Here is a 6,182-nt window from a genome sequence, read left to right as displayed (position 1 = left end):
ACAGTTGTCGACATGTTTTTGAAGTGAAAATTTGCATCACTGGCATTATTTTGAAATTTATTTGCCTCAGTGCATGATTTTTCGTCATTTTTTGAGGTTAGGACTCAACCATGACGTGATGGGTGATTTTTGATACCGAATTTGAATTCAGCGTCCCAAAATCCATAGGAATACGCGTGTCTGGTTACCAGATCAGCACACTTTTTTTGTGTGGCTGTGTATTTAATTAGTTCGTCAAGTGGGTGAAAAGCACCGTTCAAGAAGGGTTTCGTAGGTGAACATCCTAATAAAATTTTTACATTTTATATTTATTATCACGTTTTTACTTTTCACTATCTTCCACAACCTCTCGTATCACCCTACCCCCTTTTATAACTCCTCTTCATTTTCTACTCTTACCTCCTCTTTAGTCCTCTCTCTACTCCTCCATTATCTTTTCTCACCCTCATTACTATTGTCCGCCTTACTATCTTTCCACCACCTCTTCTCTGCTTATCATTCCAACCTCAAACCCTTCCCCGAGCTAATATACTTCCAGTATTCCTAATTTTCCCTTTCACAATTGATTTTCAATTACCCCTTCGCTACTTCTCAACCTATCATTAACCGATTCTCCTCACAAATATACTAGCTGTATATATTAACTTACCTTTTGCCTCTGAAATACAATTTACTCTCCCTGCTCTTCATGCCATTCCTAATCCTTTTGCTCGTCAATCCACTTACTGTAACCGTGAACTTTCATTTCAGAATTGATCTTCTCACTAACTTCCTCTCCTTATCGTATCCTATGCGGCACCTCTGACTACTTTCCCCTCACAAATTCACTTTCTTTATCACCCCTCCACCTTACCCGTGACTTCCCCTCTAATCACCTTTTCTTATCAAAACCAAATACTTCATACACATCTCCTAACTATTCGCCTCCATTCATCCTTAATCTTCCTCTTTGTCGATGAATTTTCAACTCTTATCCACACTCCTTACCTCCTATCTGTTCCCTGTATTCTTAAACTTCCCTTACACCCTTTATATGCCAACCAATGTCCTCTGTTCATCTACTACGGCGCTCAAAACCTGACCTCACCTCCCTTTATCACTTTCACTCTGTTTCTTCTGACTTCCTCTCTAATCGTCTTTTCGCACTAAAATCAGATACACCATACCCCCCCCCCCCTTTTTATCAACCTACTACCCTTATCACTAAAATTAACTATCATTTTTAACTTTCCATTTCCTCTCCCCTACTCCTCGCTCCAATCCTAACTCATTCCCTTTACCAATTTATTCGCTGTATCTTTAAGCAGCTCTTTCACCATTGTTTTTTCATTTTTTCATCCCTGATCCTCACCCTATCCCCTATCTTATCACAATCTTTCTTCATCAGGCCCCTAACTTTAACCTTTGTATTTACCTCCAAAGACCTTTGCTTACCAAAACTAGATACTTTATACACCTTTCCCTCGACAATAAACTCCCTGCATCCCTAAACCTCCCTTCTACCATTGATTTTACGTGCAGTTGCGTCCGCTCATCACCCCAAATTGTTCACTTTTACCACTAAATTTGCATATCCATATTCATCTTCCATTTTCTCTCAACTAGTCGTCACCCTAAATAAACAATTTCCCTAGCCAATTGACTTTCTATATTCCTAAACTTCTCTTTTAACATTGCTTTCCCCGCCAACTTCTTCTCATTTATTCATGCCCCTCACACTTCACAACTTTTCTCCTACCACATGACTTTCATTATTCCTTTCCCTCCATCTCACCTCTGACTTCTCCTCCAACTGACTCTCCTCACTTCTGCAACTGGTCCCTAATCTCTTTCTCCCAACCAATTTCCACACTTAAAATAGATAATTTATACCTCTGCCACTTCCAATTAACTTCCTGTATCCCTAAATATCCCTTTCACTATTTATTTTTATCTTTTCCCTTTCTCTCAACCCTCTCCATCGCCAAACCTTTCCCTTTTTCCCGAAAATTTCACTTAACCTTCTTCTGCTTATCTAGTTCTGCGTCTCATCTCTGACCCCTTTTTCCTTACCAATTAATTTTCTTTATTCCTTAAACTCCCTTTCACGCCTGACTTCCTCTTTAATTGACTCTACTTACCAAAAACCTTTTTTTCGACAACCCACTTCGCTTATCCCTAAAATTCCCTTTTATCATTGATGATCGCTAACCTCCACTCCTCTATTCATCACACCATCCCTAATCCCCTTTCCTCACTAATTTACTCCCTCGAAATTCTTTCCTCTTCCCCAACCCACTCCCCTCCCCCCTTCTTTCTCTATCTTGTCACTTGCTAGTAAAAGAAAGGATCAATTTTGGTGCAGAGCATTTTGCTGGCGGTGTCATAACGACATAATCTAAAAATTTTATCTAACCGCACGCAAGGGACAACTACACTTGACAGGTGAAACCATAAAAATCTTGTATATGAGCTATAGTACTCTAAGAACATCAGCCATATTATTTTAACTTCATAAATGATCCCGAATCAGGTCATCATGATCTCAAAAGTCGGTTATTTAATCCGGCCGATCAACTTTAATTCGGTATTTTTTTTGTTGCATATCAAAATGATATTGATTCCGGTATCATTTTAAACACTCTTTTTTACTGCTTGAATAAAACCCATAACAATGGTTGCTAAGGGGTTGTTTGAATGAACGACTTATTGACTTGATTCTAAGACTCTAAGTTATAAATAATAATAAGTCGTCCAGCATTCAAGCAATCTCTTAGAAAACATTGTGATGGGTTTTTATCCACGCAGTAAAAAAAGTGTTAAAATAATACGGGAATCAATATAATTTTGATATGCAACAAAAATGACATTGAATTCAAGAGAATTTTGATCGAACGGAGTGAAAAAACGACTTTTGAGATCATAATGATCTGATTCGGGATCATGTATGAAGTCAAACCAAGATGGCTGACGTTCTTAGAAAATTTTAGCTCTAATAAAAGCTTTTTATGGTTTCTAATCGTGCAATGTATTTGAAAAGTTAAAAAAAACGAAATCTAATATTAGAAAATACTAACTGTTAAGTGTAGTTGACACTTGCGCGCGGTTGAATACAATTTTTAGGTTATGTCTTTATGACACTGGCGCCAATAACTGGCGGCCATTTTGTTTGGTCTCACAAATGAACCAAAAACAAAATCAAATTGATCCGAATTGATAGATCATTATGATCTCGAGAGTCAAATGATCGTTGGAGCAAAATGCTCTGCAACAAAATTGATTTTTTTTTGCTGTGTAATAAGTCACGGACACATTTTTGTTTTGAAATCAAGTGATTTCACAAGAGCAGTGCGTCTAATTTGATAAATCAGGTAAAGCCAGAACCTCGATAAAGTCAGTTAGAAAAATTTCTAGAGGTATCGGCGCAGGGATCGAACCCCGACCCTCTAACATGAAGTCCGGGCGCCTAACAATCTGTGCCATTATTATCATTATGATTCATAAAAAATTAAAGCCTGATACATTTCATTATGCAAATTTTTAGCTATTCTTTTAAATATTGTTCTTAATCACTATAAATATTCTGAAGACAGTTATCAGTAATTTAGGGAAAAAAGTCGAAGAAGATTAACTCCACAAATTTCTATGCTTAGAATTCAGCTGGCGTGAAACTGCACGTATAATTACTGAGTTGAACTACACTCTGGAATTATAGAGCTTTTATGTTTATATCCATTTAAATGACTATGAATTCTGGTTCTAAAACAAATATTTGCATACCTCTGCGTATCGCGGTAGACCGCAAACGTATAATCTCGAAATGTGTTTCGAACATTTCGTCCGATCATGGAAAATTCAAGCTTGAGAAAATTTCTTTCATATTCAAAAGCATTGTTTAAAGTTCCAACATACTTATACTGTTAATAAAAGGGTTTTATCGTTACTTGATTGTAAATTCTTATTTGATTTAGTAATCGCACAGAAAGAAAAAAGACCATTTCGCGAATCCAAAAAAATGACCTATAAATCATTTTAGGATTGATCTATCAGTCAAAATCTATATTGATTGGTATTCGAGTTTAAATTTTTAGTTTAGGTCAAATTATCCCAAGTAGGCCAACATAAATCGAAAGTATTTTCTGACGCTGTAAAATTAATTTTTTAATTTAATAGGTTTTGGTCGCAAACAAATTTTTTTTAAAGTTAATAACAATTGAAATTTAATATTATAACATAATCAACATCTTTCTCTTGAACGGCTAAGTGGATTTTGACAATTCTCACGTTGAAATTTTTGTTTAAAAACTTACATTCCAGAAATCTTCCTTCAGAATATAAAAATATTGCATTTGTTTTTACAAATGCAATTTTTAAAAGAAAAATACAAAGTAGTTTTTATTATGTCACGGGATGTACATTCTTTAGTGCGAGGCAACGCGCGAGAGCTCAAAGGAAATTGCAAATCAGTCTATTGAAAAGAATAGTAATTACTATTCTTTTAAATTAAGAGTAACTTGATCATAAATAATTTGGTATTTTTAAAATTAATTCCATGTGTTTATATTCAGATTAAAGATGTCTGTAATGTACGTTTTTAAACAAAAAATTTTAAGTAGTAACCATAAAAATACGTTTACCATTCACGAGAAAAATGTTGATGTTTCAAGATTAAATTTTCATTGGTAATAACTTTTGCAATAAAATTTTTTTGCGACCAAATCCTGAGAAATATTTTCGAACATTAGTCTATTAAAATATTCATTTTAGAGCGAAAAACGACTTTCGATTGATGGTGGCCAAGTAGGGATAATTTGACCTAAACTAAAAATTCAAACTCGAATAAAAAACATTGGTAAGTATAAAATTCCAATCAATGCAGGTTTTGACTATTTTGGAACTCTGCTACAAAGATATATAGATCACGTTTTTGGCTTCGCAAAATGTTTTTGTCTGTCTGTGTTATAGATAAAATCTTCGACGGTATTTTTAATATAGACATAAATATATTTATGTACAATATAAAAATCAGGATCGAATTTCATATAGTTTTTGGCTCATGGTTCTATTTATGCTTTCTCTTGTTATGAATGAATGGTTTTGACCTTATCGACATAAGAATGCATGAAACTATATTGGAATCAATACGTGAGAGTGCGTATGTGAATTGAGACTTACAATTAGTAATGATTATCTTTCATATGATGAATGCGAGTATTGTTCAGAAACCATATTATCGTGATTAAGTGTAGATCACATAAGCCTCTAAGATTCTATCTTGTTGCAAAAATTCAGCCGCACTATTGGTTACATATGATGTCATAAATTTTCTTATAAGTATTATGAATTTTCAAAAATCAATGAGTTTAGCTCGTTGACAGTATACAACGCACATTTCGTAAAAAAAAAGGAGCTAAGAGTACGTTGGACTCAATATGCGTAATGTAAAATAAATAAGCTTATACTGTTTCGATTAACATAGACCTTGGTACAAAAAAGTTTTTTGGGTTTCTAATTCCGAATATGGTATCAGAATAAAAAAAATCAAAATGACGTTAAAATTAATTCCTTTTATTGAAAGTGCAACTAGTCTAATATGTTTTGGATGTGGATTCAATTATTCCAGTTTTTGTTGAAAATACATATTTTTTACTTAAAAATTCATGTATTTTGTTGTTCTTAAAAAATGTCATTTTTTAAAAGAGAATTTATCATTTTGGTTTAAGATGCCATCTTGTTGCAAAAATTCTGCTACATTATTACTTACGTATGATATTTCATAATTTGTCTTAAAAGTTTTATGAATGCTCGAGAATTAGTGGAGTTTAACTGTGATGACGTTTATTACAATTAAATTTCTTTTTTAAAATCAATGTCATCACCAAATAGTTTGGCAATGTGAACCTAAATTCTTAACTTGACAAATTATGAACTGTTGCAAAATGAAAGTTCCAATACAGGGAAATAATTGAGCGTTGTTTTCGAACAGACTTTCGATTTATGGGATCTAAGTACTCACGTAATTGAACTTTGAGTCGAATCAAATTCGTTGCCGTGTAAATTAAAATTCATTTATTTGATTGAAAATTTAACTATTTTGTCGAAAATTCGTTTTTATTTTCGTTAAAAATTAATGGCAAAAAAGTAATATTTTTGGGTTGAAAATTAAAGTTTTTTGTAGATAATTCGTTATTTTAGCCTTATGC

Source organism: Belonocnema kinseyi, chromosome 3 (assembly GCF_010883055.1).
Source record: "Belonocnema kinseyi isolate 2016_QV_RU_SX_M_011 chromosome 3, B_treatae_v1, whole genome shotgun sequence".
Classification (NCBI taxonomy): Eukaryota; Metazoa; Arthropoda; class Insecta; order Hymenoptera; family Cynipidae; genus Belonocnema; species Belonocnema kinseyi.
The sequence above is the reverse complement of the archived record's forward strand: the minus strand, read 5'-3'. Positions refer to the sequence as shown.